The sequence below is a fragment of the Zootermopsis nevadensis genome, unplaced genomic scaffold (assembly GCF_977971745.1).
Source record: "Zootermopsis nevadensis isolate Lab colony 2312 unplaced genomic scaffold, Znev_1.0 Znev_ptg000112l, whole genome shotgun sequence".
NCBI classification, from domain to species: Eukaryota; Metazoa; Arthropoda; class Insecta; order Blattodea; family Termopsidae; genus Zootermopsis; species Zootermopsis nevadensis.
Window position 1 is genome coordinate 1 of NW_028259243.1, and position 19,576 is coordinate 19,576.

At 30.1% G+C, this 19,576-nt stretch overlaps 1 long non-coding RNA gene across 1 annotated transcript; it reads right to left on the bottom strand.

The window, feature by feature from the left end:
• Positions 1-1,064: 1,064 nt before the first annotated feature.
• LOC147870816 (uncharacterized) lies at positions 1,065-16,745 on the bottom strand. The gene is made up of 2 exons (XR_015533151.1): positions 16,395-16,745; positions 1,065-1,117 (listed from the first exon to the last, which is right to left on the bottom strand). It is a non-coding gene; the product is annotated as an uncharacterized LOC147870816 (long non-coding RNA).
• Positions 16,746-19,576: the final 2,831 nt, after the last annotated feature.

The window sequence follows — 19,576 nt, forward strand, 5'->3', positions numbered from 1 at the left end:
CTTGTACAATAAAGTATTTTAGTGAGGCTTCTGTGGTGTAGATATTTTTTTTTTCTATCATTATTGGAATAAATGATAGTAAATTAATCTCTAACCCCATTCATGCTCCAAATCATGAATTAGAGGAAATTGAGATTAAAATACCTCTTGTTAACGTTGTTAATAAGAGGATTTTTGTTGAGTTGTTGGGCATTAGAAGAGAGAGTATTTACTCTATTTATGGGGTATGAACCCATTAGCTTTATTAGCTTACTTTTCTAATTTTTACGTTTTAGTGTATGGTGCACGGGAATTTTTGATATTTCAGGGAATGGTTTGACTCTATTTAACGTAATGGAGGTATTTTTATACATTATTTACCCTATCATAGTAATCCTTTTTCAGGCACTCCATTTTGTTTTGTTTTGTTTTGTTTTGTTTTGTTTTGTTTTGTTTTGTTTTGTGTTTTTTTTTGTATTTTATGTTATTTTTTTTGGGGCGGTTTGGTTTTTGTTTTTGGGGTTTGTTTTGGTTTTAGTGATTTTTATTTTGTTCTCTGTTTGTTAGTTTTCTTTAAGGTGTGTTTTTTTATATAATAATAACCTATATTAATAAAATTAATTATTTGAATAGAATTGATTTAAGTTACTAAAGATAGGATTTATTTTAAATAAGTATTATTATAATAAAATTAATTATATTGAATACAAATACCTAAAAAGAAAATTTTAGATTCTATATATATAATATATTTAATAAGATAAATTGAATCTTATATTAAATATAAGTCATATTAAATAATTACTTATTTTAAATTATTTATCTTATTGATGTATTAATTCTATTAAGATAAACATTTATATAGTTTTTAGATCTCATTTTGTAAATCTAAAAAAAATGAGATCTAAAAAAGGGAGTACTTCTTGCTTGTTACTTGGTTTTTGTTGTTTGTACTTTTTTTTGTCGTACCTTTCTTGTTGTTGTTGTTTATAGAGTAGTTTTATTTTCATGGTTGGTCTTTGAAAAGTTTTGATCTATTAGAGTTGGGCAAGAAAAAGATTTTTTGGTTGGTTTGTGGGTGGGGGGTACTCTTGCTTGTTACTTGGTTTTTGTTGTTTGTACTTTTTTTTTGTCGTACCTTTCTTGTTGTTGTTGTTTATAGAGAGTAGTTTTATTCTTGCTTTTATGTTTGTTCTTAATTTTTTTATATGTAAGTTTTTGCGTGATTTGTTTTTTCTTAATGTTGTTTGTTTTTTTATTCGCATTATTTATTTTTATATATTGAGGTGACTCAGATTTAGTTATATTTTTTAGAGTTGGTTAAATTTGTGCCAGCAGCCGCGGTTATACATGGAGCTCAAGCAAATATTTTTTGGTTGATAGTTTTATTTAATTTTTGGGTTTAATTTCTTTTGATTTTTGGTGAAATTTCAATTTCTTGTTTTTCCCCCTTGTTGTTTTGTAGGCTATGAAATCTTTTTTTAGACTAGGATTAGATACCCTATTATTTTTGATGTTAATTTTGTGGCCTGAGTAGTATTAGTTATGTTCTTGAAACTTAAAGAATTTGGCGGTATTTTATTCCGTTCAGAGGAATCTGCCCTATTATCGATAATCCGCGTTGGACCTTGCTTATTTTTTTTGTTTGTATACCGCCGTTATAATGAGAATCTTTTTAGGGTTATAATTTTTTCTTTCCTTTATTTTGGTTTATTTCAGGTCAAGGTGCAGCTTTTATTTAAGTTGGTGGTGGATTACATTGTTATTAATTTTGGATTGTTTGTTGAAATTTCTTTCATGAAATTGGATTTGATTGTAATTATTTGAAGATTGTTTTTGTGATTTTGGTTCTAAAGTATGTACACATCGCCCGTCGCTCTCGTTGTTTAAGAGGCGAGATAAGTCGTAACAGAGTGGTTGTACCGGAAGGTGTAGCTGGAATGATACAGATTATATACCTAGGAGGTATTTTCATTTACATTGGAGAGTTTGCTGTGCGATTCAGTGTGGTCTGATTTGATATGTAGTTTATTGTTTTTAATGGTTTTTATTTTGTTTTAATGGAAGTATTTTATTGTCATTGTATATTTTTTTGGTTTGATTTTTTTAATTATAGTTTACTTTGTACTGTATAGGTTTATTTATTTTGTTTTTTGAAAGTTTATTTTGTTTGTTGTACCTTGTGTATCAGGGCTTATTAAATTTTATTATTTATTTTCTATTTCCCGATTTCAAGTGAGTTAATTATTTATTTTAGTTGCTGTTTTATAAGCATTAATAATATTTTATTGGTGGTGATATGCTATTCGTATTTGATGGTATCTGGTTCCTTGGGAAATGAATTTAATTCATGTAATTTATTTAAAGTTTCTTTTTCTTAGGTTATTTTTATTTTTTGCAAATGTTTCGGGGGTTTAGCTTCGTTTCATATTTTTATAATTTGTTTTGTTTTGTTTATTTTGGTGGGTTTTATGTTAACTATCTTTTTAAGTATGTTCAAATTTTATTTTTAGTTATTTTTTCTTTATGTTTTGTTTAATTTTTTACTGGGGTTTATTTTTTAATTGTTTTTTATTTGTAATAATGGTAGGATTAGTATATTCTTTTTTATTTTGTGTTTTATTTTTTATTTCTTTAAAAGGAATTCGGCAATTTTTATATCCGCCTGTTTATCAAAAACAACTTCTCTTGTGTTTTTTTGAGGTATGGCCTGCCCGCTGATTTTTTTGAAGGGCCGCGGTATTTTGACCGTGCAAAGGTAGCATAATCATTAGTCTTTTAATTGTGGGCTGGAATGAATGGTTTGACGAGATATAATCTGTCTCTTTTTGATGTATTGAATTTTGGTTTTAGGTAAGAATACCTAAATTTTTTTATGGGACGAGAAGACCCTATAGAGTTTTATATTTGTGATGATTTTTTTGTTGGTTTTTTTTAATATTGTTTTGTTTATTTTGCTGGGGCGGCTAGGAGATTTGTTTAACTCTTCTTTTTTTTGTTTATTTATTTATATTTTTTTTGATCCTTTATTATTGATTTTAAGATTAAATTACCTTAGGGATAACAGCGTAATCTTTCTTGAAAGTTCTTATTGACAGGGGGGTTTGCGACCTCGATGTTGGATTAGGGTGAATTTTTGGTGTAGAAGCTTTAATTGATTAGGTCTGTTCGACCTTTAAAATCCTACATGATCTGAGTTCAGACCGGCGTGAGCCAGGTTGGTTTCTATCTATAATTTGTTTTGTGAGTTAGTACGAAAGGACCACTTTCAATAAATAATTTTATGTTGTTTGATTATTATTAATTACTATTTTGGCAGAGAAGTGCAGTGGATTTAGAATCTTCTAATATAAATTTATTTTATATGTAGTAGTGTTTAATGACTTTTTATTTTTGTTTGTTGTTTTTTTTTTATTGTCTATTTTTGTTATGGTTGGTGTAGCTTTTCTTACTTTACTTGAGCGTAGGGTTTTAGGTTATATTCATATTCGTAAGGGTCCTAATAGGGTGGGGTTTTTAGGTTTGCTTCAACCTTTTAGAGATGTGGTTAAGTTGTTTGTTAGGGAGCAGTGTTTTCCTTATGTTTCTAATTATTTGCCTTATTATTTTGCTCCTGTGTTTGGTTTGTTTCTTTCTTTAATTATTTGGTTGGTTATTCCTTATTTTGGTGGTTTTTTTTCTTTTGATTTAGGTTTATTGTTTTTTTTGTGTTGTACTAGACTTGGTGTTTATTCTCTTATGGTTGCTGGTTGGTCTTCTAATTCTAATTATTCTTTGTTGGGGTGTATGCGTGCAGTTGCTCAATCTATTTCTTATGAGGTTAGACTTGCTTTGATTTTATTGTCTTTTGTTTTTTTGGTTTGTGGTTATAATTTGGTTTCTTTTTTTTATTTTCAGTTTTATGTTTGGTTAGTTTTTTTTCTTTGCCTTTGGTTTTAGTTTGATTTGTTTCTTGTTTGGCGGAGACTAATCGAACTCCTTTTGATTTTGCTGAGGGTGAGTCTGAGTTGGTTTCTGGTTTTAATGTTGAGTATAGATCTGGAGGGTTTGCTTTAATTTTTTTGGCTGAGTATGCTAGAATTTTGTTTATGAGTGTTTTGTTTTGTGTTATGTTTTTGGGTTGTGATTTGTATTCTTTTTTTTTCTTTTTAAGGGTTTCTTTTGTTTCTTTTTTATTTGTTTGGGTTCGTGGTACTTTGCCTCGTTTTCGTTATGATAGGTTGATGTATATATCTTGGAGGAGTTTTTTGCCTGTTTCTTTGAATTATTTAATTTTTGTTTTGGGTGTTAGGTTATTTTTTTACTCTTTGTTTTAGTGTATTAATTTGAGTATGTTTTAAGTCGGTAGGGGATTTAAACTCCTTTCTCTTACTTTCAAGGTATTTGCTTATCATAAAGCTTTCCGACTATTTTGTTGTCTTGTCTCACATTTTTGTTATTATTGGGTTCGTGATGTAGTATGAGAAGTATATTACTGTTAGTATTTGTCCTGTTATAATATATGGTTCTTCAACTGGTCGGGCTCCAATTCATGTTAATAGGATTACAGTGTTTGTTATTAGCCAGAATATAATTTGGTTGATTGGGTAGAACTGTGTTCCTCGGAATTTGGTTTTTTGTAGGGGTAGGATTAATAAGATTGCGATTGATATAAATAGAGCAATTACTCCTCCTAATTTATTAGGAATTGATCGTAAGATTGCGTATGCAAATAGGAAATATCATTCGGGTTGAATATGAATTGGTGTTACTAGTGGGTTTGCAGGGATAAAGTTGTCTGGATCTCCAAGAAGGTAAGGTTCTTTTAGTGATAATATTGATAATATTATAATTAATAAAATGAATCCTACTGTGTCTTTGATAGTGAAGTATGGGTGGAATGGGATTTTGTCGGTATTTCTATTTATTCCTGTTGGGTTGTTTGATCCTGTTTGGTGTAGGAATGTTAAGTGAATAATTACTATTGCTAGAATTATAAATGGTATTAGGAAGTGTAATGTGAAGAATCGATTTAAAGTGGCGTTGTCTACGGCGAATCCCCCTCAAACTCATTGTACTAGTTCTGTTCCTACATATGGGATTGCTGATAGTAAATTAGTGATTACTGTTGCCCCTCAGAATGATATTTGCCCCCATGGTAGTACATATCCTATAAAAGCTGTTCCTATAGTAGTGAAGAAGATTACTACTCCAATATTTCATGTTTCTGTGAAGTTGTATGATCCGTAGTATATATTTCGTCCAATGTGTATGTATATGCAAATGAAGAATATTGATCCTCCGTTAGCGTGTAGTGTTCGTAGTAATCACCCATAATTTACATCTCGGCAAATGTGTACTACTCTTGAGAATGCTGATTCAGTGTTGGGGCAGTAGTGTATAGCTAGGAATAGTCCTGTGATGATTTGTATACCTAAACATAATCCTAATAAGGATCCAAAGTTTCATCATGTTCTAATATTTGATGGGGTGGGTAGATCTACTAGTGCGTTGTTTATAATTTTGATTAGTGGGTGGTTTTTTCGTATGGGTTTATTCATTATTTTGATTTTCGTAATGGTCCTTCTGAAATATTTGTGATTTTTGCAACTACAATTAGTGTTAATAGTAGATATAGGGCTAATATAAGTGTTGTTGATCCTGTAGGTAGGTTATAGAATTTTTCTAATATTAAGTTTGTTTTTTCGTTTGCTCTTAATTTATGTTCATATGTTCATGTGTATGATTCCTCTATTCTTATTATGAATATTATTGCTGTCATGATTGCTGTTGCTGCTGATAGTTTTATTGATAAAAATATTATTTCATTTGATGCTAGTCTTGTTATGTAGATGAATAGTACTAGTATTCCTCCTAGGAATACTAGGAATAAAATATATGGGAATCAGAATTTTTGGTTTATTATTCCTCTAATTGTGCATGTTAAGATGGTTTGTATTATTGTGATTATTCCTATGGCTATAGGGTGTTTTATTTGTGTGAATATTATTCTTATTGATGTTCTTGAGATTACTATTGTTTTTATAATATCAGAGTGTAGTTTAATAAAAATGTTAGTTTTGGGAATTAATGATAGGGTTTTCTTTTCTCTGAAGTCTTAAGAGGTTTTTCTCATTTTTGATTTACAAGACCAATATTTTTATTAAATTATTAAGACTTTTTAATGTTAATATTTTTTTATTTTTCTACCTTTTTTCTTTGTGGTTTGTGGGTTTTTTGTATGGATCGTAAGCATTTGTTGATTACTTTATTGAGTTTAGAGTTTATGGTTTTGTCTTTGTTTGTTTTGATGTATTATTATTTATGTGGTTTTAATTATGAGTTTTATTTTGTTATTGTTTTTTTAGTTTTTTCTGTTTGTGAGGGTTCTTTGGGTTTATCTATTCTTGTTTCAATAATTCGTAGATATGGGAATGATTATTATCGTTCTTTTGGGATGCTTCAATGTTAAGGTTTTTATTTTCTTTAATTTTTTTGATCCCTTTGTGTTTTTTAAATTTTTGGTGATTGATTAATTCTTTCTTGTTTTTCTTGTGTTTGTCTTTTTTTTTTGTTTTTCCTTATTTTTTTTGTTGGGGTAATCTTAGTTATTTTTTAGGTTGTGATTATATTTCTTATGGTTTAATTTTTCTTAGATTTTGGATTTGTTCATTGATGTTGTTAGCTAGAGAGTCAGTTTTTCGTTCTTCTTATTTTTCTGAATTTTTTTTGTTTATGATTTTGTTTTTGATGATTATATTATTTTGTTCGTTTGGTAGTGTTGATTTGTTTTCTTTTTACTTGTTTTTTGAGGGTAGACTTGTTCCTACTTTGTTTTTAATTTTGGGTTGGGGTTATCAGCCTGAGCGTCTTCAGGCTGGTATTTATTTGATTTTATATACTTTATTTGCTTCCTTGCCTTTGTTGATTGGTGTTATTGGGATTTATAATTCTTCTGGTTTGCTGTGTTTTTTTTTTTTGTTTGATCCTTGTTTGTCGAGAGTTTTTTTTATTTTTGCATAGTCTTTGCTTTTTTGGTTAGGATTCCTTTATTTTTAGTTCATTTGTGGTTACCTAAGGCTCATGTTGAAGCACCTATTTCTGGTTCAATGATTTTGGCTGGTGTTTTGTTGAAGTTGGGTGGTTATGGTTTAATTCGTGTTATGGTTTTTTTAGTTAATTTTTCTTTTAATTTGAATTTTTTCTGGATTTCTATTAGTTTGTTAGGTGGGTTTTTGGTTAGATTGGTTTGTTTGCGTCAGACTGATTTGAAGTCATTAGTTGCTTATTCTTCTGTTGCTCATATGGGTATTGTTGTTTGTGGTATTATGACTGTCAATTATTGGGGGTTTTGTGGTTCTTATGTTTTGATGATTGCTCATGGTTTATGTTCTTCTGGTTTGTTTTGTCTTGTTAATATTGTTTATGAGCGGACGGGTAGTCGTAGTTTATTGGTTAATAGGGGTTTAATGTGTTTGATACCCAGAATGTCTATATGGTGGTTTTTATTGAGATCTTGTAATATAGCAGCTCCTCCTTCTTTGAATTTGTTAGGTGAGGTTGTTTTATTTAGAAGTTTGATTTCTTGGTCTTGGTTGACTATATATTGATGTTGGGGGGTTTGTCTTTTTTTGGTGCTGCTTATACTTTATATATATATTCTTATAGTCAGCATGGTAGTTTTTATTCGGGTATTTATTCATGTTCAATGTTTTATGTTCGTGAATTTTTATTGGTTTTTTTGCACTGGTTTCCATTAAATTTGTTTATTTTGTTTAGAGATGTCGTTTCTTTTTGGTTATAAAAATTTAAGTAGTTTAATTAAAATATTGGTTTGTGGTGTCAATGATGCATTTTTTGCCTTGGGTCGTGAATTTTATTTCAATTTGTTTTGTTAGTTTTTTTTTCCTTTTATTTTTTGGTATTTTGTCTTTTTTTGTTGGTTTTGTTTTTGTTGTTAAGGACTTAGTTTATTTTATTGAGTGGGATATTATTACCTTGAATTCTAGTTCTGTGGTTATGACTCTTCTTTTTGATTGAATATCCTTATTTTTCTTGGGTTTTGTTTTTTTTATTTCTTCTTTAGTTGTTCTTTATAGAGATGATTATATACATGGGGATTTGAATATTTATCGTTTTATTTATTTGGTTTTGTTGTTTGTTGTTTCTATGATGTTTTTGATTTTAAGACCTAATTTAATCAGAATTTTATTAGGTTGAGATGGTTTGGGGTTAGTTTCTTATTGTTTGGTTATTTATTATCAGAATTTTAAATCTTATGGTGCTGGTATGTTGACTGCTTTGTCTAATCGTGTTGGTGATGTTGCTCTTTTAATATCTATTGCTTGGATGTTTAATTTTGGTAGTTGGAATTATGTGTATTATTTGTTTTTTATAAGGGGTAGAATGGAAATGAATTTTATTTCCTTTCTTGTTGTTTTGGCTGCTATAACTAGGAGAGCTCAGATTCCTTTTTCTTCTTGATTGCCAGCTGCTATGGCAGCTCCTACTCCTGTTTCTGCTTTAGTTCATTCTTCTACTTTAGTTACTGCTGGTGTTTATTTGCTTATTCGTTTTAGATGTTCTTTTGGTGATTCTCTTAATAGATTTTTGTTGTTGGTTTCGGGTTTAACTATGTTTATATCTGGTTTGGGGGCTAATTTTGAGTTTGATTTGAGGAGGGTTATTGCTCTCTCTACTCTTAGTCAATTGGGGTTAATAGTTGGTATTGTTTCTTTTGGTTTTCCTGAATTGGCCTTTTTTCATCTGTTAACTCATGCTTTGTTTAAGGCTCTTTTGTTTATGTGTGCGGGGGTGGTTATTCATGTTATGGGTGATTCTCAAGATATTCGTTTTATGGGTGGTGTTTCTTTTTTTATGCCTTTTACTTCTTCTTGTTTGGTTGTTTCTAGTTTTGCTTTGTGTGGTATGCCGTTTTTGGCTGGTTTTTATTCTAGGGATCTTATTTTGGAGATGGTTTTATTAGGTTATTTTAATTTTTTTGGTTTGCTATTGTTTTTTTTGTCTACTGGTTTAACTGTTTGTTATTCTTTCCGTTTATTTTATTATGTTTTGTTCGGTGATTTTAATTTGTCTTCTTTTTGTTCTTTTGAGGATGCTGGTAATAATATATGTACTGGTATGTTGGGTTTACTTGTTGTTGTTATTTTTGGTGGTAGAATGTTGAGATGATTAATTTTTCCTACCCCTTTTGTTATTTGCTTGCCTTTTTATTTGAGGACTTCAGTTTTGTTAGTTAGAATTTTGGGTGGTTGGTTAGGTTATGAATTATCTAAGGTTGATTTAGGTGAGTTTCTTTTTTCTATATTTTTATATAAGTCTTCTTTTTTTTTTGGGTCTATGTGGTTTATACCTTATGTTTTTGTTTATGGTGTTTCTTTGTTTCCTTTGAATTATGGATATGTTATTATTAAGTCTTTTGATTCCGGTTGGAGAGAGTTTTTTGGTGGTCAGGGTCTTTTTTGGTTTTTTTCTTTTTTGGCTAAGGGCAATCAATGGTTGCAGTATGGTAGTCTTAGGGTTTATATATTTTTTATTGTTGTTTGGATTAATTTGTTAGTTTTTTTTATATTTATGTACTTGAATAGCTTATTTAGAGCATAACATTGAAGATGTTATTGAGATATTTTTATCTTTAAGTATTTATAAAATATTTATTTATTTTTACAGTGAAAGTGTAATGTTTTTTTTAAACTATATAAATAGAAATGTAAACGGATTTTAACCGCTATAGTGATAAGTTAGCAGCTTTCACTTAATCTATTCATTTCTTTAACTGGAATTTGGTTATTCATTTTTATTATTAACAGTAATATACCTCTATTTGGTTTCAGTTAATTTTAAGTAAGGATAAAATTTATCTAAGATCAGGTCGAAATTGATTGCGTTAATCGCTTCTTACTTTGAGATAGACTATATTAGTACTTTTTGATTGCAAACCAAATGTTATTATTAACTACAATCCCTTATTCTGCTCACTCTAAGGATCCTTGATTTCATTCGTGATATAACCCGATGATTAGGATTACAATAAATAATGTTCTGATTGTGGCTCATGATATTATGTTTGATCTTGTTATCACGATTGTTATTGGTAATAGGAGTGCAATTTCTACGTCGAATACTAGAAATATAATTGCGATTAGGAAAAATCGTAAGGAAAACGGGAGTCGTGCAGATCCCATGGGGTCAAACCCGCACTCAAATGGTGATCTTTTTTCTCGGTCTTCAATGTTTTTTTTTGATATTGCTGTCGCAATTATTATGATAATTGTTGATAGTATTATGATTGTTGTTATTATTGTTGTTACTATTTTTATTATTTATCTCATTTTTTGAACTTCTTGATTGGAAGTCAAGTATACTTTTTATATTAGATAAATTTATTTGGTTATCTTCCTCATCAGTAAATTGAGATATATAAGAATAGTCATACTACATCTACAAAATGTCAATATCATGCGGCTGCTTCAAATCCTATATGGTGGTTTGATGAGAAATGAAGTGTTAGGTGTCGTATTAAACATGTGATTAGGAAGGTTGTTCCAATGATTACATGGAGACCATGGAATCCTGTTGCTACAAAGAACGTGGCTCCATAAACCGAGTCGGCAATAGTGAATGGTGATTCTATATATTCGTATGCTTGTAGTGCTGTGAAATATAATCCTAGGATTACAGTTATAAATAGTCCTTGTAACCCCTGGTTATAATTGTTTTCTAAGATTCTATGATGTGCTCAAGTGATAGTTACCCCTGATGATAGGAGGATTGCGGTATTTAGAAGTGGAATTTGTAGGGGATTAAATACTTGAATTCCAGTTGGTGGTCACATTGATCCGAGTTCGTTTGTTGGTGATAATCTTCTGTGGAAAAATGCTCAAAAGAAGGAGACGAAGAAGAATACTTCTGATGTAATGAATAGGATTATACCTCATCGTAACCCTTTAGTTACTTTTCTTGTATGTAATCCTTGGTATGTGCCCTCTCGTGTAATATCTCGTCATCATTGGATGGTTGTTATGATTATTGTGATTATTCCAATTCTTATTAGTGTTTGTTCATATTGGTGGAATCATTTAATTGTTCCAGTTAATGTGATTATGGCTCCCATTGCTCCAATAAGAGGTCATGGTCTTTGGTTTACTATGTGGAATGTGTGATTTATGTGGTTTGTCATTTTAATTGATTTCTCTAGAATATAATGTTCTTAGTACTGCGAATACATATGATTGAATGATTGCTACTGCTGTCTCTAATGTTAGTAGAGCAATCTGTGTAATAATTAGGATGCTGATTATTGAGTATGCTATTGATGATCCATTTTCTCCTAGTAGTGTTATTAATAGGTGACCTGCAATTATATTTGCTGTTAATCGGATAGCTAATGTTCCTGGGCGAATAATGTTTCTGATTGTTTCAATGCACACTATAAATGGTATTAGGATCGGTGGTGTTCCTTGTGGTACAAGGTGGGTTAATATGTGTTTAGTGTTGTTGATTCATCCGAATATTATAAATCTTGTTCATAATGGTAAGGCTATTGTTAATGTTAATGTTAGGTGTCTGGTTCTAGTAAAGATGTATGGGAATAAGCCTAAAGTATTGTTTATTAGGATTATTGAGAATAATGACGTGAATATAAGTGTTCTTCCGTTGTTGATTTTTTTTGTTCCTAGGAGTGTTTTAAGCTCTTCGTGTATTTTTTTTATTGTTTTATTTCATGCTGCGTTGTTTCGAGATGGAATTATTCATATTATTGTGGGGATGATTAATAATCCTAATATAGTTCTTAATCAATTTATTGATGTGTTAAATATGTTTGTTGATGGGTCAAATACTGAGAATAAGTTTCTTATCATTTTCAGTTTGTTTTTTTTGTTAATTTAATTTTTTTTTGTATCTTTTTATTTGTTTGGGTAAATGAGAAGTAGTTTATTGTGTTGAATAATACGAAAATTGTTGAAAACGAGATGAATAAAATTAATCATCTAAGGGGTATTATTTGTGGGATGAGGGGGATACCATTTATTTGGTTATTTTAGTTTGACGATCTAATGTTATTTTTAACTAATCCCCCCAATAGGAGTAATTGCTAATTTACTATTATTTGGTTTAAGAGACCATTACTTGCTTTCAGTCACCTATTGATTCGCTTAGTTTTTTAATTCATTCAATAAAATTCTCTGTTGATACTCTTTCAATTACGATGGGTATGAATCTGTGGTTTGCTCCGCAGATTTCTGAGCATTGACCATAAAGTAGTCCAGGGCGGTTGATTATAAATCTTGATTGATTTAATCGGCCTGGTGTTGCATCGGCTTTGATCCCCAATCTAGGGATTGTTCACGAGTGAAGTACATCAGCAGCTGTTACGATAATTCGGATGAATGAGTGTATTGGTAAAGTTACGTGGTTATCTGTTTCTAGTAGTCGGAATATTCTTTTATTGTCTCCCTCATATGGTGTTATATATGAGTCGAATTCAACGTTGACGAAGTCTGAGTATTCATAACTTCAGTATCATTGGTGTCCAATAGTTTTAATTGTTATAATTGGGTTGTGGATTTCGTCTATAAGGTATAATAATCGTAAAGATGGAGTGGTGATGAATAGAAGAATTACTGCTGGCACAATTGTTCATATTAGTTCTATTGTTTGACCTTCTAGTATATATCGGTCTACGAGTTCGTTAATAATTGTTGATGCTATGAAGTATAATACTATTGCTAGAATTATTGTGATGATTATTATGGTATGATCATGGAAGAAGATTAGTTGTTCTATGATTGGTGATGCTCTATCTTGTAAATTCATGCATGATCATGTTGTCATTTTCTAATAAAAGTTTTTAGTACTTTATTTGTGGAGCTTAAATCCACTGCACTTCTCTGCCATATTAGATTTTATTAATTGATAATTGTTGGTAGTTCTGAATATCTGTGTTCTGATGGGGGCAGATCTTGGATTCATTCAATTGAGTTTCTTGTATGTGTTGATCTTAACACTTGTCGTTTAGTTCTTATTCTTTCTCATAAAATGTAAATAAACATTATCACTCCAATAAATGAGATGGTTGACCCCATTGATGAGATAATATTTCATGTAGTGTATGCATCTGGATAATCTGAATATCGTCGTGGTATTCCAGCTAGTCCTAGGAAGTGTTGCGGGAAGAACGTTATATTTACTCCCAGGAATATAATTGTGAATTGAGTTTTCAATCATTTTGGATTTATTGTTAGTCCTGTAAATAATGGGTATCAGTGGATAAATCCGGCTATGATAGCGAATACGGCTCCTATTGATAGAACGTAGTGGAAGTGAGCTACTACATAATATGTGTCATGTAGTACAATATCGATTGATGAATTTGCTAGGACTACCCCCGTTAGCCCCCCTATTGTAAATAGGAAAACAAATCCTATTGATCATAAGCATGTGGGTCTATATGATAATTTTGATCCTTGGATTGTTGCTAATCATCTGAAGATTTTAATTCCAGTTGGTACTGCAATAATTATTGTAGCTGATGTAAAATATGCTCGTGTATCGACATCTATTCCTACTGTAAATATATGATGTGCTCATACTACAAATCCTAATAACCCAATTGCTAGTATGGCAAAGATTATTCCTAGGTTTCCAAAAGCTTCTTTTTTTCCTCTTTCATGGGAAATGATGTGGGAAATTATCCCAAATCCTGGGAGAATTAGAATATATACTTCTGGATGTCCGAAAAATCAAAATAAGTGTTGGTAAAGAATTGGGTCTCCACCTCCCGCTGGGTCAAAGAAGGAGGTGTTCAAATTTCGATCAGTTAATAATATTGTGATAGCCCCTGCTAGTACTGGTAGTGATAGTAATAATAAGGTGGCGGTAATAATTACTGCTCATACAAATAGGGGTATTTGTTCAGATTTCATACTTGATGGTTTTATATTAATTGCTGTTGAGATAAAGTTTACTGCTCCTAAAATTGACGATACACCTGCTAGGTGTAAGGAGAAAATTGTTAAATCTACTGATGCTCCCGCATGGGCGATTCCTCTAGCTAACGGGGGATACACTGTTCACCCTGTTCCAGCTCCTCTTTCTACTATACTTCTGGTTAGGAGGAGTGTAAGTGAGGGTGGGAGTAGTCAAAATCTTATGTTATTCATTCGTGGAAATGCTATATCAGGGGCCCCAAGTATGAGTGGTACTAATCAATTTCCAAAACCCCACAATTAGAATTGGTATAACCATGAAAAAGATTATGATAAATGCATGTGCGGTTACGATTACATTGTAAATTTGGTCGTCTCCAATTAAGGATCCTGGTTGACCAAGTTCTGCTCGGATTAATATTCTTAATGATGTTCCTAATATTCCGGATCATGCCCCGAAGATGAAGTATAATGTTCCAATATCTTTATGGTTTGTTGAGAATAACCATCGTTTAATTATTAGTGGAATGTCTGATTTTAGGTGATAGATTGTAAATCTATTTATGGGATTTTCCCTTCTACTATAGCTTTATATTCATTAGGTGATTATAGAATGCAATTCTATAGGGGTAGTTTTGCTACTAAGGCTTAAAGATTTTCTTTATTTATAGCTTTGAAGGATATTAGTTTGTTTAACTTAAAGCCTTTAATCTAAGTTCATGATTATTTCTGATATTATTAACCCCGTAATTGAGATTGATGTTAATAAAATAATGTGTTTAGGTGTTTTATTAATAGGTTGGGCAATTAATCATTTTGTTTCTAGGTGTAGTATTATTAAACTTGAGTATGTCATTCGTATGTAGTAATATAACGTTACTACTGATATTAAAACCATTATTGTGGCTGTTGTTTTTATTTCGTTGGTTATTATAGCTTGAATGACTATTCATTTTGGTATAAATCCCAAGAATGGCGGCAAACCTCCTAATGATAAAATTCTTGTGAATACAAGGAATTTTGTTAGTTTGTTCTTCTTTTCTGTTATTGCTATTTGGTTAACGAAAGATAATTTGGTGGTTTTTACAATCGACACTACTGTTAATGTTAGTATTGAGTAGATTGTGAAATATGTTACTCATATATCATTTCCTGTAATTATTGCCGATATTATTCAACCTGTGTGGTTAATTGATGAGTATGTTATGATTTTTCGTAGTGATGTTTGATTTAATCCCCCGATAGCTCCAATTATTACTGATGTTACAATGATTATTTCTAGGAATATATCATTGTTAATTTGGTATGAGATTAAGGATAGGGGTGCGGATTTTTGTAGAGTTATTAGAATTAAGCAATTATTTCAGTTTAACCCCTCCATTACTCCAGGGAATCACCAATGTATTGGGGCGACCCCCCCTTTTAGTAATAGGGGTGTGTTTATTAATATTTGTGTATATAAGTTGTCCGAGTTAATTAATATTCTTTCTTCTATTGCTCTTATTATTACTATGAATAATAGTATTGATGAAGCCCCTGCTTGTACAATAAAGTATTTTAGTGAGGCTTCTGTGGTGTAGATATTTTTTTTTTCTATCATTATTGGAATAAATGATAGTAAATTAATCTCTAACCCCATTCATGCTCCAAATCATGAATTAGAGGAAATTGAGATTAAAATACCTCTTGTTAACGTTGTTAATAAGAGGATTTTTGTTGAGTTGTTGGGCATTAGAAGAGAGAGTATTTACTCTATTTATGGGGTATGAACCCATTAGCTTTATTAGCTTACTTTTCTAATTTTTACGTTTTAGTGTATGGTGCACGGGAATTTTTGATATTTCAGGGAATGGTTTGACTCTATTTAACGTAATGGAGGTATTTTTATACATTATTTACCCTATCATAGTAATCCTTTTTCAGGCACTCCATTTTGTTTTGTTTTGTTTTGTTTTGTTTTGTTTTGTTTTGTTTTGTTTTGTGTTTTTTTTTTGTATTTTATGTTATTTTTTTTGGGGCGGTTTGGTTTTTGTTTTTGGGGTTTGTTTTGGTTTTAGTGATTTTTATTTTGTTCTCTGTTTGTTAGTTTTCTTTAAGGTGTGTTTTTTTATATAATAATAACCTATATTAATAAAATTAATTATTTGAATAGAATTGATTTAAGTTACTAAAGATAGGATTTATTTTAAATAAGTATTATTATAATAAAATTAATTATATTGAATACAAATACCTAAAAAGAAAATTTTAGATTCTATATATATAATATATTTAATAAGATAAATTGAATCTTATATTAAATATAAGTCATATTAAATAATTACTTATTTTAAATTATTTATCTTATTGATGTATTAATTCTATTAAGATAAACATTTATATAGTTTTTAGATCTCATTTTGTAAATCTAAAAAAAATGAGATCTAAAAAAGGGAGTACTCTTGCTTGTTACTTGGTTTTTGTTGTTTGTACTTTTTTTTGTCGTACCTTTCTTGTTGTTGTTGTTTATAGAGTAGTTTTATTTTCATGGTTGGTCTTTGAAAAGTTTTGATCTATTAGAGTTGGGCAAGAAAAAGATTTTTTGGTTGGTTTGTGGGTGGGGGGTACTCTTGCTTGTTACTTGGTTTTTGTTGTTTGTACTTTTTTTTGTCGTACCTTTCTTGTTGTTGTTGTTTATAGAGAGTAGTTTTATTCTTGCTTTTATGTTTGTTCTTAATTTTTTTTATATGTAAGTTTTTGCGTGATTTGTTTTTTCTTAATGTTGTTTGTTTTTTTATTCGCATTATTTATTTTTATATATTGAGGTGACTCAGATTTAGTTATATTTTTTAGAGTTGGTTAAATTTGTGCCAGCAGCCGCGGTTATACATGGAGCTCAAGCAAATATTTTTTGGTTGATAGTTTTATTTAATTTTTGGGTTTAATTTCTTTTGATTTTTGGTGAAATTTCAATTTCTTGTTTTTCCCCCTTGTTGTTTTGTAGGCTATGAAATCTTTTTTTAGACTAGGATTAGATACCCTATTATTTTTGATGTTAATTTTGTGGCCTGAGTAGTATTAGTTATGTTCTTGAAACTTAAAGAATTTGGCGGTATTTTATTCCGTTCAGAGGAATCTGCCCTATTATCGATAATCCGCGTTGGACCTTGCTTATTTTTTTTGTTTGTATACCGCCGTTATAATGAGAATCTTTTTAGGGTTATAATTTTTTCTTTCCTTTATTTTGGTTTATTTCAGGTCAAGGTGCAGCTTTTATTTAAGTTGGTGGTGGATTACATTGTTATTAATTTTGGATTGTTTGTTGAAATTTCTTTCATGAAATTGGATTTGATTGTAATTATTTGAAGATTGTTTTTGTGATTTTGGTTCTAAAGTATGTACACATCGCCCGTCGCTCTCGTTGTTTAAGAGGCGAGATAAGTCGTAACAGAGTGGTTGTACCGGAAGGTGTAGCTGGAATGATACAGATTATATACCTAGGAGGTATTTTCATTTACATTGGAGAGTTTGCTGTGCGATTCAGTGTGGTCTGATTTGATATGTAGTTTATTGTTTTTAATGGTTTTTATTTTGTTTTAATGGAAGTATTTTATTGTCATTGTATATTTTTTTGGTTTGATTTTTTTAATTATAGTTTACTTTGTACTGTATAGGTTTATTTATTTTGTTTTTTGAAAGTTTATTTTGTTTGTTGTACCTTGTGTATCAGGGCTTATTAAATTTTATTATTTATTTTCTATTTCCCGATTTCAAGTGAGTTAATTATTTATTTTAGTTGCTGTTTTATAAGCATTAATAATATTTTATTGGTGGTGATATGCTATTCGTATTTGATGGTATCTGGTTCCTTGGGAAATGAATTTAATTCATGTAATTTATTTAAAGTTTCTTTTTCTTAGGTTATTTTTATTTTTTGCAAATGTTTCGGGGGTTTAGCTTCGTTTCATATTTTTATAATTTGTTTTGTTTTGTTTATTTTGGTGGGTTTTATGTTAACTATCTTTTTAAGTATGTTCAAATTTTATTTTTAGTTATTTTTTCTTTATGTTTTGTTTAATTTTTTACTGGGGTTTATTTTTTAATTGTTTTTTATTTGTAATAATGGTAGGATTAGTATATTCTTTTTTATTTTGTGTTTTATTTTTTATTTCTTTAAAAGGAATTCGGCAATTTTTATATCCGCCTGTTTATCAAAAACAACTTCTCTTGTGTTTTTTTGAGGTATGGCCTGCCCGCTGATTTTTTTGAAGGGCCGCGGTATTTTGACCGTGCAAAGGTAGCATAATCATTAGTCTTTTAATTGTGGGCTGGAATGAATGGTTTGACGAGATATAATCTGTCTCTTTTTGATGTATTGAATTTTGGTTTTAGGTAAGAATACCTAAATTTTTTTATGGGACGAGAAGACCCTATAGAGTTTTATATTTGTGATGATTTTTTTGTTGGTTTTTTTTAATATTGTTTTGTTTATTTTGCTGGGGCGGCTAGGAGATTTGTTTAACTCTTCTTTTTTTTGTTTATTTATTTATATTTTTTTTGATCCTTTATTATTGATTTTAAGATTAAATTACCTTATGGGATAACAGCGTAATCTTTCTTGAAAGTTCTTATTGACAGGGGGGTTTGCGACCTCGATGTTGGATTAGGGTGAATTTTTGGTGTAGAAGCTTTAATTGATTAGGTCTGTTCGACCTTTAAAATCCTACATGATCTGAGTTCAGACCGGCGTGAGCCAGGTTGGTTTCTATCTATAATTTGTTTTGTGAGTTAGTACGAAAGGACCACTTTCAATAAATAATTTTATGTTGTTTGATTATTATTAATTACTATTTTGGCAGAGAAGTGCAGTGGATTTAGAATCTTCTAATATAAATTTATTTTATATGTAGTAGTGTTTAATGACTTTTTATTTTTGTTTGTTGTTTTTTTTTTATTGTCTATTTTTGTTATGGTTGGTGTAGCTTTTCTTACTTTACTTGAGCGTAGGGTTTTAGGTTATATTCATATTCGTAAGGGTCCTAATAGGGTGGGGTTTTTAGGTTTGCTTCAACCTTTTAGAGATGTGGTTAAGTTGTTTGTTAGGGAGCAGTGTTTTCCTTATGTTTCTAATTATTTGCCTTATTATTTTGCTCCTGTGTTTGGTTTGTTTCTTTCTTTAATTATTTGGTTGGTTATTCCTTATTTTGGTGGTTTTTTTTCTTTTGATTTAGGTTTATTGTTTTTTTTGTGTTGTACTAGACTTGGTGTTTATTCTCTTATGGTTGCTGGTTGGTCTTCTAATTCTAATTATTCTTTGTTGGGGTGTATGCGTGCAGTTGCTCAATCTATTTCTTATGAGGTTAGACTTGCTTTGATTTTATTGTCTTTTGTTTTTTTGGTTTGTGGTTATAATTTGGTTTCTTTTTTTTATTTTCAGTTTTATGTTTGGTTAGTTTTTTTTTCTTTGCCTTTGGTTTTAGTTTGATTTGTTTCTTGTTTGGCGGAGACTAATCGAACTCCTTTTGATTTTGCTGAGGGTGAGTCTGAGTTGGTTTCTGGTTTTAATGTTGAGTATAGATCTGGAGGGTTTGCTTTAATTTTTTTGGCTGAGTATGCTAGAATTTTGTTTATGAGTGTTTTGTTTTGTGTTATGTTTTTGGGTTGTGATTTGTATTCTTTTTTTTTCTTTT